The sequence below is a fragment of the Astyanax mexicanus genome, chromosome 11, assembly GCF_023375975.1.
Source record: "Astyanax mexicanus isolate ESR-SI-001 chromosome 11, AstMex3_surface, whole genome shotgun sequence".
In the NCBI taxonomy this organism is placed as follows: Eukaryota; Metazoa; Chordata; class Actinopteri; order Characiformes; family Acestrorhamphidae; genus Astyanax; species Astyanax mexicanus.
The window spans coordinates 23,413,931-23,426,374 of NC_064418.1; the positions used below are offsets into that span (position 1 = coordinate 23,413,931).

Consider the following 12,444-nt stretch of genomic DNA (forward strand, 5'->3'; position numbering starts at 1 on the left):
TCCCCAGTATCTCCATTGCTGCTGTTTCATGCATTGAAGTTAAACATGAAGCACACATCTATAGAATTTGCAAAAACGGCGCATTTGTACAAGGCATTTGCTGAATAAAGAACCTTGATAGATCTGGTTTGTAGCCTTCATAATGGCATGCTATAGATTTCTTCTTAAGTCCTTTTGAGAGTCAAGTCTGCTGTGAGTTCTCAAACTATATGTCCCCACTCTACATGGCACAATGTCCAAGTGGCTTGGCGTTGGTCTTGTAACCAGAAGAACGTGGGTTTTATCCACTTTCATGCATTTTTCTTCATGCAAGACAACAAGCAAAGAAGCTTAATTAAAGGTCTCCATACTTGTTCCTCAGGAACCTCCTTCCTCGGTGCATTGCCTGATTGCGGGTGCTATGTTGTATCTACTCAATGACAGGACATTGCTTGTTGTCTGGCATTGTGGCCAAATGGCAAGGTGTCGATCTCGTAAACCGACGATCACAGCCTTGATCCCTTTCCGTGCCTGAAGGGCTGTTGTGTCTTTCTGTTGAAAATTTCTGGCTTGCTTTAGCATGCTCTTTCAAACATATCTCTGAGACTGTAGGTTGCCCTAAAAGCATGGAAACAATGCAGCATCTTAAGGATGCTGTCTTTGGAAGTCTGCAGAGTTTTGTTGCCAGGATGACAGTGTACACATATGCGACTTTTGTGAGGGGATGTAGCTCAGTGGTAGAGCGCATGCTTTGCATGTATGAGGTCCTGGGTTCAATCCCCAGCATCTCCATTTCTGCTGTTTTGCAACTTGACAGTAAACATAAAGCCCATGTCTCTGGAAATTGCACAATAAAATCGGCATGTGTACAAGGCATTTGCTGATGAAGTAGCTTTATAAATCTCATTTCTTATAGGCTTCATAATTGCATGCTATAGATTTCTACTCAACTGCCTTTCACAGACAACTCTGCCCTGTGTTCTCAAGCCCACACTTATATTGTAGAAGTGGCGCAATTGCCAAGTTGCCTGGTGTTGGTCTTGTGAACTGAAGCTCACAGGTTTGATCTCTGTTTGTCCCTATTTGTTGATGCAAGAAAAAAGTAAAGTGGCTTAATTGCAGTTTACCATACTTGTTGCTCAAAACCTTCCTACCTCACTGCATGTTTTAATTGAGGGTGCTCTAATGTCTGTGTTACCTTCTGGTTTTCTGCTTTTTAGTTGGACCTCTGTCCAATTCAACATCTGTCTGTTCTTCTTTGCTTTGGTATGCTCTTTCCAATGTATTTGTGACATTGTCGGTTGTTCTAAAAGCATGGGAAAATGCAACAGCTTAACATTAGTGTTTTGCAAGTCTGTACATTTGTCTTGCAATGATAACAGTACACCAATGGCATTGGTTCTTGTCGGGGTGTAGCTCAGTGGTAGATCGCGTGCTTTGTATGCATGAAGTCGTGGGTTCAATCCCCAGTATCTGCTTTGCTGCCGTTTTGCACCTTGAAATAAAACATGAAGCACACATCTATAGAATTTGCAAAAAAGGTGCATTTGTACAAGGCATTTGCTGATGAAGAACCTTGATAGATCTGGTTTGTAGCCTTCATAATAGCATGCTATAGATTTCTTCTTAAGTCCTTTTGAGAGTCAACTCTGCTGTGAGTTCTCAAACTATATGTCCCCACTCTACATGGCACAATGTCCAAGTGGCTTGGCGTTGGTCTTGTAACCAGAAGAACGTGGGTTTGATCCACTTTCATGCATTTTTGTTCATGCAAGACAACAAGCAAAGAAGCTTAATTAAAGGTCTCCATACTTGTTCCTCAGGAACCTCCTTCCTCGGTGCATTGCCTGATTGCGGGTGCTATGTTGTGTCTACTAAATGACAGGACATTGCTTGTTGTCTGGCATTGTGGCCAAATGGCAAGGTGTCGATCTCGTAAACCGACGATCACAGCCTTGATCCCTTTCCGTGCCTGAAGGGCTGTTGTGTCTTTCTGTTGAAAATTTCTGGCTTGCTTTAGCATGCTCTTTCAAACATATCTCTGAGACTGTAGGTTGCCCTAAAAGCATGGAAACAATGCAGCATCTTAAGGATGCTGTCTTTGGAAGTCTGCAGAGTTTTGTTGCCAGGATGACAGTGTACACAAACGCGACTTTTGTGAGGGGATGTAGCTCAGTGGTAGAGCGCATGCTTTGCATGTATGAGGTCCTGGGTTCAATCCCCAGCATCTCCATTTCTGCTGTTTTGCAACTTGAAAGTAAACATAAAGCCCATGTCTCTGGAAATTGCACAATAAAATCGACATGTTTACAAGGCATTTGCTGATGAAGTAGCTTTATAAATCTCATTTCTTATAGGCTTCATAATTGCATGCTATAGATTTCTACTCAACTGCCTTTCACAGACAACTCTGCCCTGTGTTCTCAAGCCCACACTTATATTGTAGAAGTGGCGCAATTGCCAAGTTGCCTGGCGTTGGTCTTGTGAACTGAAGCTCACAGGTTTGATCTCTGTTTGTCCCTATTTGTTGATGCAAGAAAAAAGTACAGTGGCTTAATTGCAGTTTACCATACTTGTTGCTCAAAACCTTCCTACCTCACTGCATGTTTTAATTGAGGGTGCTCTAATGTCTGTGTTACCTTCTGGTTTTCTGCTTTTTAGTTGGACCTCTGTCCAATTCAACATCTGTCTGTTCTTCTTTGCTTTGGTATGCTCTTTCCAATGTATTTGTGACATTGTCGGTTGTTCTAAAAGCATGGGAAAATGCAACAGCTTAACATTAGTCTTTTGCAAGTCTGTACATTTGTCTTGCAATGATAACAGTACACCAATGGCATTGGTTCTTGTCGGGGTGTAGCTCAGTGGTAGATCGCGTGCTTTGTATGCATGAAGTCGTGGGTTCAATCCCCAGTATCTGCTTTGCTGCCGTTTTGCACCTTGAAATAAAACATGAAGCACACACATCTATAGAATTTGCAAAAAAGGTGCATTTGTACAAGGCATTTGCTGATGAAGAACCTTGATAGATCTGGTTTGTAGCCTTCATAATAGCATGCTATAGATTTCTTCTTAAGTCCTTTTGAGAGTCAACTCTGCTGTGAGTTCTCAAACTATATGTCCCCAGTCTACGTGGCACAATGTCCAAGTGGCTTGGCATTGGTCTTGTGAACAGAAGAATGTGGGTTTGATCCACGTTCATGCAGTTTTGTTCATGCAAGACAACAAGCAAAGAAGCTTAATTAAAGCTTTCCATACTTGTTCCTCAAAAACCTCCTTGCTCAGTGCATTGATTGATTGCGGGTGCTATGTTGTATCTACTAAGTGACAGGACATTGCTTGCTGTCTGGCATGGTGGCCAAGTGGTAAGGCGTCGGTCTCGTAAACCGAAGATCACGGGTTCGACCCCCGTCCGTGCCTGAAGGGGTGTTGTGTCTTTCTGTTGAAAATGTTTGGCTTGCTTTAGCATGCTCTTTCAAACATATCTCTGAGACTGTAGGTTGTCCTAAAAGCATGGAAACAATGCAGCAGTTTAAGGATGCTGCTTTTGCAAGTCTCCAGAGTTTTGTTATCAGGATGACACCATACAAAGCAACTAACTTTGTGAGGGGATGTAGCTCAGTGGTAGAGCGCATGCTTCGCATGTATGAGGTCCTGGGTTCAATCCCCAGCATCTCCATTTCTGCTGTTTTGCAACTTGAAAGTAGGCATAAATTTGCACAATAAAATCGGCATTTGTACAAGGCATTTGCTGATGAAGTAGTTTGATAAATTTGATTTCTTATAGGCTTCATAATTGCATGCTATAGAGTTCTACTCAACTGCCTTTCGCAGACAACTCTGCCCTGTGCTCTCAAGTCCATAAAGCACACATCTATAGAATTTGCAAAAAAGGTGCATTTGTACAAGGCATTTTTGCTGATGAAGAACCTTGATAGATCTGGTTTGTAGCCTTCATAAAGGCATGCTATAGATTTCTGCTGAAGTCCTTTTTAGATTCAACTCTGCTGTGAGTTCTCAAACTATATGTCCCCAGTCTAAGTGGCACAATGGCCAAGTGCCCTTTGCTGAACGTAGGTCTCTTAAGAGAGGGACTAGACATAGGGGGCACCCGGATTTGAACCGGGGACCTCTTGCTATGCAGTCAAATGCTCTCCCACTGATCGTAAAAGTAATATCTATTAAATGAACTGTAATGTATGGATTGTGCGGTGTGAAACCAAATCTTAACCAAAGTACCTAAATATATACTGGTAGGCAAAACTCTCTGCTAAACACAAAGCAGCCTTAAGAGAGGAAATGGACATATTGGTCATGCGGATTTGAACCGGGGACCTCTTGATCTGTAGTCAAACTCCCTACCACTGAGCTATGCCCCCTTCAATACAACCTCCCTTAAAATATATGGATCCTACATTGATCTTAGTCAGATAAAAAATAGCCCTTAAGCAAGGGATTGGACAAAAGGGGCACCCGGATCTGAACTATACTCCCTTGAAGGTAATATCTATTAAAATGGACTAAAATGCATGGATTCTACTATGTGAAAGCAAATCTTAGCCAAAGTACCCTAAAAGGTAGCCAATACCCATTGCTGAATATAGCAGCCTTAAGAGATGGACTGGACATAAGGGGAACCCTATGAACTGAAATGCATGGATTCTACTTTGTGAAAGCAAATCTTAGCCAAAGCAACCTATACCCATTCCTGAACATAGCACCTTTTTATGAGAAGCACTGGGCATAGGGGGCACCCAGATTTGAAGCGAGGACCTCTTGATCTGCAGTCAAATGCTGTACCACTGAGCTATACTCCTTTCGATATACACCGGCTTAAAATGTATGGATTCTACCTTGTAACAACAAATCTTAGCCAGATTACACAAATGTAAACTGGTAGCCAACAGGCATTGCTAAAAGTACAGCCTTTAAGCAATGGACTGGATACAGGGGGCACCCGGATTTGAACCGGGGACCTCTTGATCTGCAGTCAAATGCTCTACCACTGAGCTATACCCCCTGGAACATAGTAAGTACTAAAATGAACTGAAATGCATGGATCCTACTTTGTAAAAGCAAATCTTAGCATAAGTACCCATTGCTGAACTTAGCACCCTTAAGAGAGGGACTGGACATAGGGGGCACCCAGATTTGAACTGGGGACCTCTTGAGCTGCAGTCAAATGCTCTACCACTGAGCTATACCCCCTTCAATGCAACCCACCTTAAGCAAGGGACTTGACAAAAGGGGCACCTGGATCTGAACTAAACTCCTTTAAAGGTAATATCTATTAAAATGGAGTGAAATGCATGGATTCTACTTTGTAAAACCAAATCTTAGCCAAAGAACCCATTGCTGAACAGAGCATCCTTCAGAGAGGCAATAGACATACGGGGCACCCGGATTTTAAGGTTTAATGTGGTGATGTAGCTCAGTGGTAGAGCGCATGCTGGGTTCAGTCCCCAGTATCTCCATTGCTGCTGTTTCATGCATTGAAGTTAAACATGAAGCACACATCTATAGAATTTGCAAAAACGGCGCATTTGTACAAGGCATTTGCTGAATAAAGAACCTTGATAGATCTGGTTTGTAGCCTTCATAATGGCATGCTATAGATTTCTTCTTAAGTCCTTTTGAGAGTCAAGTCTGCTGTGAGTTCTCAAACTATATGTCCCCACTCTACATGGCACAATGTCCAAGTGGCTTGGCGTTGGTCTTGTAACCAGAAGAACGTGGGTTTTATCCACTTTCATGCATTTTTCTTCATGCAAGACAACAAGCAAAGAAGCTTAATTAAAGGTCTCCATACTTGTTCCTCAGGAACCTCCTTCCTCGGTGCATTGCCTGATTGCGGGTGCTATGTTGTATCTACTAAATGACAGGACATTGCTTGTTGTCTGGCATTGTGGCCAAATGGCAAGGTGTCGATCTCGTAAACCGACGATCACAGCCTTGATCCCTTTCCGTGCCTGAAGGGCTGTTGTGTCTTTCTGTTGAAAATTTCTGGCTTGCTTTAGCATGCTCTTTCAAACATATCTCTGAGACTGTAGGTTGCCCTAAAAGCATGGAAACAATGCAGCATCTTAAGGATGCTGTCTTTGGAAGTCTGCAGAGTTTTGTTGCCAGGATGACAGTGTACACATATGTGACTTTTGTGAGGGGATGTAGCTCAGTGGTAGAGCGCATGCTTTGCATGTATGAGGTCCTGGGTTCAATCCCCAGCATCTCCATTTCTGCTGTTTTGCAACTTGACAGTAAACATAAAGCCCATGTCTCTGGAAATTGCACAATAAAATCGGCATGTGTACAAGGCATTTGCTGATGAAGTAGCTTTATAAATCTCATTTCTTATAGGCTTCATAATTGCATGCTATAGATTTCTACTCAACTGCCTTTCACAGACAACTCTGCCCTGTGTTCTCAAGCCCACACTTATATTGTAGAAGTGGCGCAATTGCCAAGTTGCCTGGTGTTGGTCTTGTGAACTGAAGCTCACAGGTTTGATCTCTGTTTGTCCCTATTTGTTGATGCAAGAAAAAAGTAAAGTGGCTTAATTGCAGTTTACCATACTTGTTGCTCAAAACCTTCCTACCTCACTGCATGTTTTAATTGAGGGTGCTCTAATGTCTGTGTTACCTTCTGGTTTTCTGCTTTTTAGTTGGACCTCTGTCCAATTCAACATCTGTCTGTTCTTCTTTGCTTTGGTATGCTCTTTCCAATGTATTTGTGACATTGTCGGTTGTTCTAAAAGCATGGGAAAATGCAACAGCTTAACATTAGTCTTTTGCAAGTCTGTACATTTGTCTTGCAATGATAACAGTACACCAATGGCATTGGTTCTTGTCGGGGTGTAGCTCAGTGGTAGATCGCGTGCTTTGCATGCATGAAGTCGTGGGTTCAATCCCCAGTATCTGCTTTGCTGCCGTTTTGCACCTTGAAATAAAACATGAAGCACACATCTATAGAATTTGCAAAAAAGGTGCATTTGTACAAGGCATTTGCTGATGAAGAACCTTGATAGATCTGGTTTGTAGCCTTCATAATAGCATGCTATAGATTTCTTCTTAAGTCCTTTTGAGAGTCAACTCTGCTGTGAGTTCTCAAACTATATGTCCCCACTCTACATGGCACAATGTCCAAGTGGCTTGGCGTTGGTCTTGTAACCAGAAGAACGTGGGTTTTATCCACTTTCATGCATTTTTGTTCATGCAAGACAACAAGCAAAGAAGCTTAATTAAAGGTCTCCATACTTGTTCCTCAGGAACCTCCTTCCTCGGTGCATTGCCTGATTGCGGGTGCTATGTTGTGTCTACTAAATGACAGGACATTGCTTGTTGTCTGGCATTGTGGCCAAATGGCAAGGTGTCGATCTCGTAAACCGACGATCACAGCCTTGATCCCTTTCCGTGCCTGAAGGGCTGTTGTGTCTTTCTGTTGAAAATTTCTGGCTTGCTTTAGCATGCTCTTTCAAACATATCTCTGAGACTGTAGGTTGCCCTAAAAGCATGGAAACAATGCAGCATCTTAAGGATGCTGTCTTTGGAAGTCTGCAGAGTTTTGTTGCCAGGATGACAGTGTACACATACGCGACTTTTGTGAGGGGATGTAGCTCAGTGGTAGAGCGCATGCTTTGCATGTATGAGGTCCTGGGTTCAATCCCCAGCATCTCCATTTCTGCTGTTTTGCAACTTGAAAGTAAACATAAAGCCCATGTCTCTGGAAATTGCACAATAAAATCGGCATGTTTACAAGGCATTTGCTGATGAAGTAGCTTTATAAATCTCATTTCTTATAGGCTTCATAATTGCATGCTATAGATTTCTACTCAACTGCCTTTCACAGACAACTCTGCCCTGTGTTCTCAAGCCCACACTTATATTGTAGAAGTGGCGCAATTGCCAAGTTGCCTGGCGTTGGTCTTGTGAACTGAAGCTCACAGGTTTGATCTCTGTTTGTCCCTATTTGTTGATGCAAGAAAAAAGTACAGTGGCTTAATTGCAGTTTACCATACTTGTTGCTCAAAACCTTCCTACCTCACTGCATGTTTTAATTGAGGGTGCTCTAATGTCTGTGTTACCTTCTGGTTTTCTGCTTTTTAGTTGGACCTCTGTCCAATTCAACATCTGTCTGTTCTTCTTTGCTTTGGTATGCTCTTTCCAATGTATTTGTGACATTGTCGGTTGTTCTAAAAGCATGGGAAAATGCAACAGCTTAACATTAGTCTTTTGCAAGTCTGTACATTTGTCTTGCAATGATAACAGTACACCAATGGCATTGGTTCTTGTCGGGGTGTAGCTCAGTGGTAGATCGCGTGCTTTGTATGCATGAAGTCGTGGGTTCAATCCCCAGTATCTGCTTTGCTGCCGTTTTGCACCTTGAAATAAAACATGAAGCACACATCTATAGAATTTGCAAAAAAGGTGCATTTGTACAAGGCATTTGCTGATGAAGAACCTTGATAGATCTGGTTTGTAGCCTTCATAATAGCATGCTATAGATTTCTTCTTAAGTCCTTTTGAGAGTCAACTCTGCTGTGAGTTCTCAAACTATATGTCCCCAGTCTACGTGGCACAATGTCCAAGTGGCTTGGCATTGGTCTTGTGAACAGAAGAATGTGGGTTTGATCCACGTTCATGCAGTTTTGTTCATGCAAGACAACAAGCAAAGAAGCTTAATTAAAGCTTTCCATACTTGTTCCTCAAAAACCTCCTTGCTCAGTGCATTGATTGATTGCGGGTGCTTTGTTGTATCTACTAAGTGACAGGACATTGCTTGCTGTCTGGCATGGTGGCCAAGTGGTAAGGCGTCGGTCTCGTAAACCGAAGATCACGGGTTCGACCCCCGTCCGTGCCTGAAGGGGTGTTGTGTCTTTCTGTTGAAAATGTTTGGCTTGCTTTAGCATGCTCTTTCAAACATATCTCTGAGACTGTAGGTTGTCCTAAAAGCATGGAAACAATGCAGCAGTTTAAGGATGCTGCTTTTGCAAGTCTCCAGAGTTTTGTTATCAGGATGACACCATACAAAGCGATTAACTTTGTGAGGGGATGTAGCTCAGTGGTAGAGCGCATGCTTCGCATGTATGAGGTCCTGGGTTCAATCCCCAGCATCTCCATTTCTGCTGTTTTGCAACTTGAAAGTAGGCATAAATTTGCACAATAAAATCGGCATTTGTACAAGGCATTTGCTGATGAAGTAGTTTGATAAATTTGATTTCTTATAGGCTTCATAATTGCATGCTATAGAGTTCTACTCAACTGCCTTTCGCAGACAACTCTGCCCTGTGCTCTCAAGTCCATAAAGCACACATCTATAGAATTTGCAAAAAAGGTGCATTTGTACAAGGCATTTTTGCTGATGAAGAACCTTGATAGATCTGGTTTGTAGCCTTCATAAAGGCATGCTATAGATTTCTGCTGAAGTCCTTTTCAGATTCAACTCTGCTGTGAGTTCTCAAACTATATGTCCCCAGTCTACGTGGCACAATGGCCAAGTGCCCTTTGCTGAACGTAGGTCTCTTAAGAGAGGGACTAGACATAGGGGGCACCCGGATTTTAACCGGGGACCTCTTGCTATGCAGTCAAATGCTCTCCCACTGATCGTAAAAGTAATATCTATTAAATGAACTGAAATGTATGGATTGTGCGGTGTGAAACCAAATCTTAACCAAAGTACCTAAATATATACTGGTAGGCAAAACTCACTGCTAAACACAAAGCAGCCTTAAGAGAGGAAATGGACATATTGGTCATGCGGATTTGAACCGGGGACCTCTTGATCTATAGTCAAACTCCCTACCACTGAGCTATGCACCCTTCAATACAACCTCCCTTAAAATATATGGATCCTACATTGATCTTAGTCAGATAAAAAATAGCCCTTAAGCAAGGGATTGGACAAAAGGGGCACCCGGATCTGAACTATACTCCCTTGAAGGTAATATCTATTAAAATGGACTAAAATGCATGGATTCTACTATGTGAAAGCAAATCTTAGCCAAAGTACCCTAAAAGGTAGCCAATACCCATTGCTGAATATAGCACCCTTAAGAGATGGACTGGACATAAGGGGAACCCTATGAACTGAAATGCATGGATTCTACTTTGTGAAAGCAAGCCAAAGCAACCTATACCCATTCCTGAACATAGCACCTTTTTATGAGAAGCACTGGGCATAGGGGGCACCCAGATTTGAAGCGAGGACCTCTTGATCTGCAGTCAAATGCTGTACCACTGAGCTATACTCCTTTCGATATACACCGGCTTAAAATGTATGGATTCTACCTTGTAACAACAAATCTTAGCCAGATTACACAAATGTAAACTGGTAGCCAACAGGCATTGCTAAAAGTACAGCCTTAAAGCAAGGGACTGGATATAGGGGGCACCCGGATTTGAACCGGGGACCTCTTGATCTGCAGTCAAATGCTCTACCACTGAGCTATACCCCCTGGAACATAGTAAGTACTAAAATGAACTGAAATGCATGGATCCTACTTTGTAAAACCAAATCTCAGCCTAAGTACCCGTTGCTGAACTTAGCACCCTTAAGAGAGGGACTGGACATAGGGGGCACCCAGATTTGAACTGGGGACCTCTTGATCTGCAGTCAAATGCTCTACCACTGAGCTATACCCCCTTCAATGCAACCCACCTTAAGCAAGGGACTTGACAAAAGGGGCACCTGGATCTGAACTAAACTCCTTTAAAGGTAATATCTATTAAAATGGAGTGAAATGCATGGATTCTACTTTGTAAAACCAAATCTTAGCCAAAGAACCCATTGCTGAACAGAGCATCCTTCAGAGAGGGAATAGACATACGGGGCACCCGAATTTTAAGGTTTAATGTGGGGATGTAGCTCAGTGGTAGAGCGCATGCTTTGCGTGTATGAGGTCCTGGGTTCAATCCCCAGTATCTCCATTGCTGCTGTTTCATGCATTGAAGTTAAACATGAAGCACACATCTATAGAATTTGCAAAAACGGCGCATTTGTACAAGGCATTTGCTGAATAAAGAACCTTGGTAGATCTGGTTTGTAGCCTTCATAATGGCATGCTATAGCTTTCTTCCTAAGTCCTTTTGAGAGTCAAGTCTGCTGTGAGTTCTCAAACTATATGTCCCCACTCTACATGGCACAATGTCCAAGTGGCTTGGCGTTGGTCTTGTAACCAGAAGAGTGTGGGTTTTATCCACTTTCATGCATTTTTCTTCATGCAAGACAACAAGCAAAGAAGCTTAATTAAAGGTCTCCATACTTGTTCCTCAGGAACCTCCTTCCTCGGTGCATTGCCTGATTGCGGGTGCTATGTTGTATCTACTAAATGACAGGACATTGCTTGTTGTCTGGCATTGTGGCCGAATGGCAAGGTGTCGATCTCGTAAACCGACGATCACAGCCTTGATCCCTTTCCGTGCCTGAAGGGCTGTTGTGTCTTTCTGTTGAAAATTTCTGGCTTGCTTTAGCATGCTCTTTCAAACATATCTCTGAGACTGTAGGTTGCCCTAAAAGCATGGAAACAATGCAGCATCTTAAGGATGCTGTCTTTGGAAGTCTGCAGAGTTTTGTTGCCAGGATGACAGTGTACACATACGCGACTTTTGTGAGGGGATGTAGCTCAGTGGTAGAGCGCATGCTTTGCATGTATGAGGTCCTGGGTTCAATCCCCAGCATCTCCATTTCTGCTGTTTTGCAACTTGAAAGTAAACATAAAGCCCATGTCTCTGGAAATTGCACAATAAAATCGGCATGTGTACAAGGCATTTGCTGATGAAGTAGCTTTATAAATCTCATTTCTTATAGGCTTCATAATTGCATGCTATAGATTTCTACTCAACTGCCTTTCACAGACAACTCTGCCCTGTGTTCTCAAGCCCACACTTATATTGTAGAAGTGGCGCAATTGCCAAGTTGCCTGGCGTTGGTCTTGTGAACTGAAGCTCACAGGTTTGATCTCTGTTTGTCCCTATTTGTTGATGCAAGAAAAAAGTAAAGTGGCTTAATTGCAGTTTACCATACTTGTTGCTCAAAACCTTCCTACCTCACTGCATGTTTTAATTGAGGGTGCTCTAATGTCTGTGTTACCTTCTGGTTTTCTGCTTTTTAGTTGGACCTCTGTCCAATTCAACATCTGTCTGTTCTTCTTTGCTTTGGTATGCTCTTTCCAATGTATTTGTGACATTGTCGGTTGTTCTAAAAGCATGGGAAAATGCAACAGCTTAACATTAGTCTTTTGCAAGTCTGTACATTTGTCTTGCAATGATAACAGTACACCAATGGCATTGGTTCTTGTCGGGGTGTAGCTCAGTGGTAGATCGCGTGCTTTGCATGCATGAAGTCGTGGGTTCAATCCCCAGTATCTGCTTTGCTGCCGTTTTGCACCTTGAAATAAAACATGAAGCACACATCTATAGAATTTGCAAAAAAGGTGCATTTGTACAAGGCATTTGCTGATGAAGAACCTTGATAGAT

At 42.5% G+C, this 12,444-nt stretch overlaps 14 non-coding genes across 14 annotated transcripts; 10 read left to right on the top strand and 4 right to left on the bottom strand.

The window, feature by feature from the left end:
• Nucleotides 1-699: 699 nt before the first annotated feature.
• On the top strand, nt 700-771 carry trnaa-ugc (transfer RNA alanine (anticodon UGC)). Its single transcript has one exon. It is a non-coding gene; the product is annotated as a tRNA-Ala (tRNA).
• Nucleotides 772-2,140: 1,369 nt separating this feature from the next.
• Nucleotides 2,141-2,212, top strand: trnaa-ugc (transfer RNA alanine (anticodon UGC)). The gene has a single exon. It is a non-coding gene; the product is annotated as a tRNA-Ala (tRNA).
• A 1,112-nt stretch (nt 2,213-3,324) lies between these two features.
• Nucleotides 3,325-3,396, top strand: trnat-cgu (transfer RNA threonine (anticodon CGU)). Its single transcript has one exon. It is a non-coding gene; the product is annotated as a tRNA-Thr (tRNA).
• Nucleotides 3,397-3,583: 187 nt separating this feature from the next.
• trnaa-cgc (transfer RNA alanine (anticodon CGC)) lies at nt 3,584-3,655 on the top strand. The gene has a single exon. It is a non-coding gene; the product is annotated as a tRNA-Ala (tRNA).
• Nucleotides 3,656-4,924: 1,269 nt separating this feature from the next.
• Nucleotides 4,925-4,996, bottom strand: trnac-gca (transfer RNA cysteine (anticodon GCA)). Its single transcript has one exon. It is a non-coding gene; the product is annotated as a tRNA-Cys (tRNA).
• A 116-nt stretch (nt 4,997-5,112) lies between these two features.
• trnac-gca (transfer RNA cysteine (anticodon GCA)) lies at nt 5,113-5,184 on the bottom strand. Its single transcript has one exon. It is a non-coding gene; the product is annotated as a tRNA-Cys (tRNA).
• A 950-nt stretch (nt 5,185-6,134) lies between these two features.
• On the top strand, nt 6,135-6,206 carry trnaa-ugc (transfer RNA alanine (anticodon UGC)). The gene has a single exon. It is a non-coding gene; the product is annotated as a tRNA-Ala (tRNA).
• A 1,369-nt stretch (nt 6,207-7,575) lies between these two features.
• On the top strand, nt 7,576-7,647 carry trnaa-ugc (transfer RNA alanine (anticodon UGC)). Its single transcript has one exon. It is a non-coding gene; the product is annotated as a tRNA-Ala (tRNA).
• Nucleotides 7,648-8,757: 1,110 nt separating this feature from the next.
• trnat-cgu (transfer RNA threonine (anticodon CGU)) lies at nt 8,758-8,829 on the top strand. The gene has a single exon. It is a non-coding gene; the product is annotated as a tRNA-Thr (tRNA).
• A 187-nt stretch (nt 8,830-9,016) lies between these two features.
• Nucleotides 9,017-9,088, top strand: trnaa-cgc (transfer RNA alanine (anticodon CGC)). The gene has a single exon. It is a non-coding gene; the product is annotated as a tRNA-Ala (tRNA).
• A 1,263-nt stretch (nt 9,089-10,351) lies between these two features.
• Nucleotides 10,352-10,423, bottom strand: trnac-gca (transfer RNA cysteine (anticodon GCA)). Its single transcript has one exon. It is a non-coding gene; the product is annotated as a tRNA-Cys (tRNA).
• Nucleotides 10,424-10,539: 116 nt separating this feature from the next.
• trnac-gca (transfer RNA cysteine (anticodon GCA)) lies at nt 10,540-10,611 on the bottom strand. The gene has a single exon. It is a non-coding gene; the product is annotated as a tRNA-Cys (tRNA).
• A 212-nt stretch (nt 10,612-10,823) lies between these two features.
• Nucleotides 10,824-10,895, top strand: trnaa-ugc (transfer RNA alanine (anticodon UGC)). The gene has a single exon. It is a non-coding gene; the product is annotated as a tRNA-Ala (tRNA).
• A 684-nt stretch (nt 10,896-11,579) lies between these two features.
• On the top strand, nt 11,580-11,651 carry trnaa-ugc (transfer RNA alanine (anticodon UGC)). Its single transcript has one exon. It is a non-coding gene; the product is annotated as a tRNA-Ala (tRNA).
• Nucleotides 11,652-12,444: the final 793 nt, after the last annotated feature.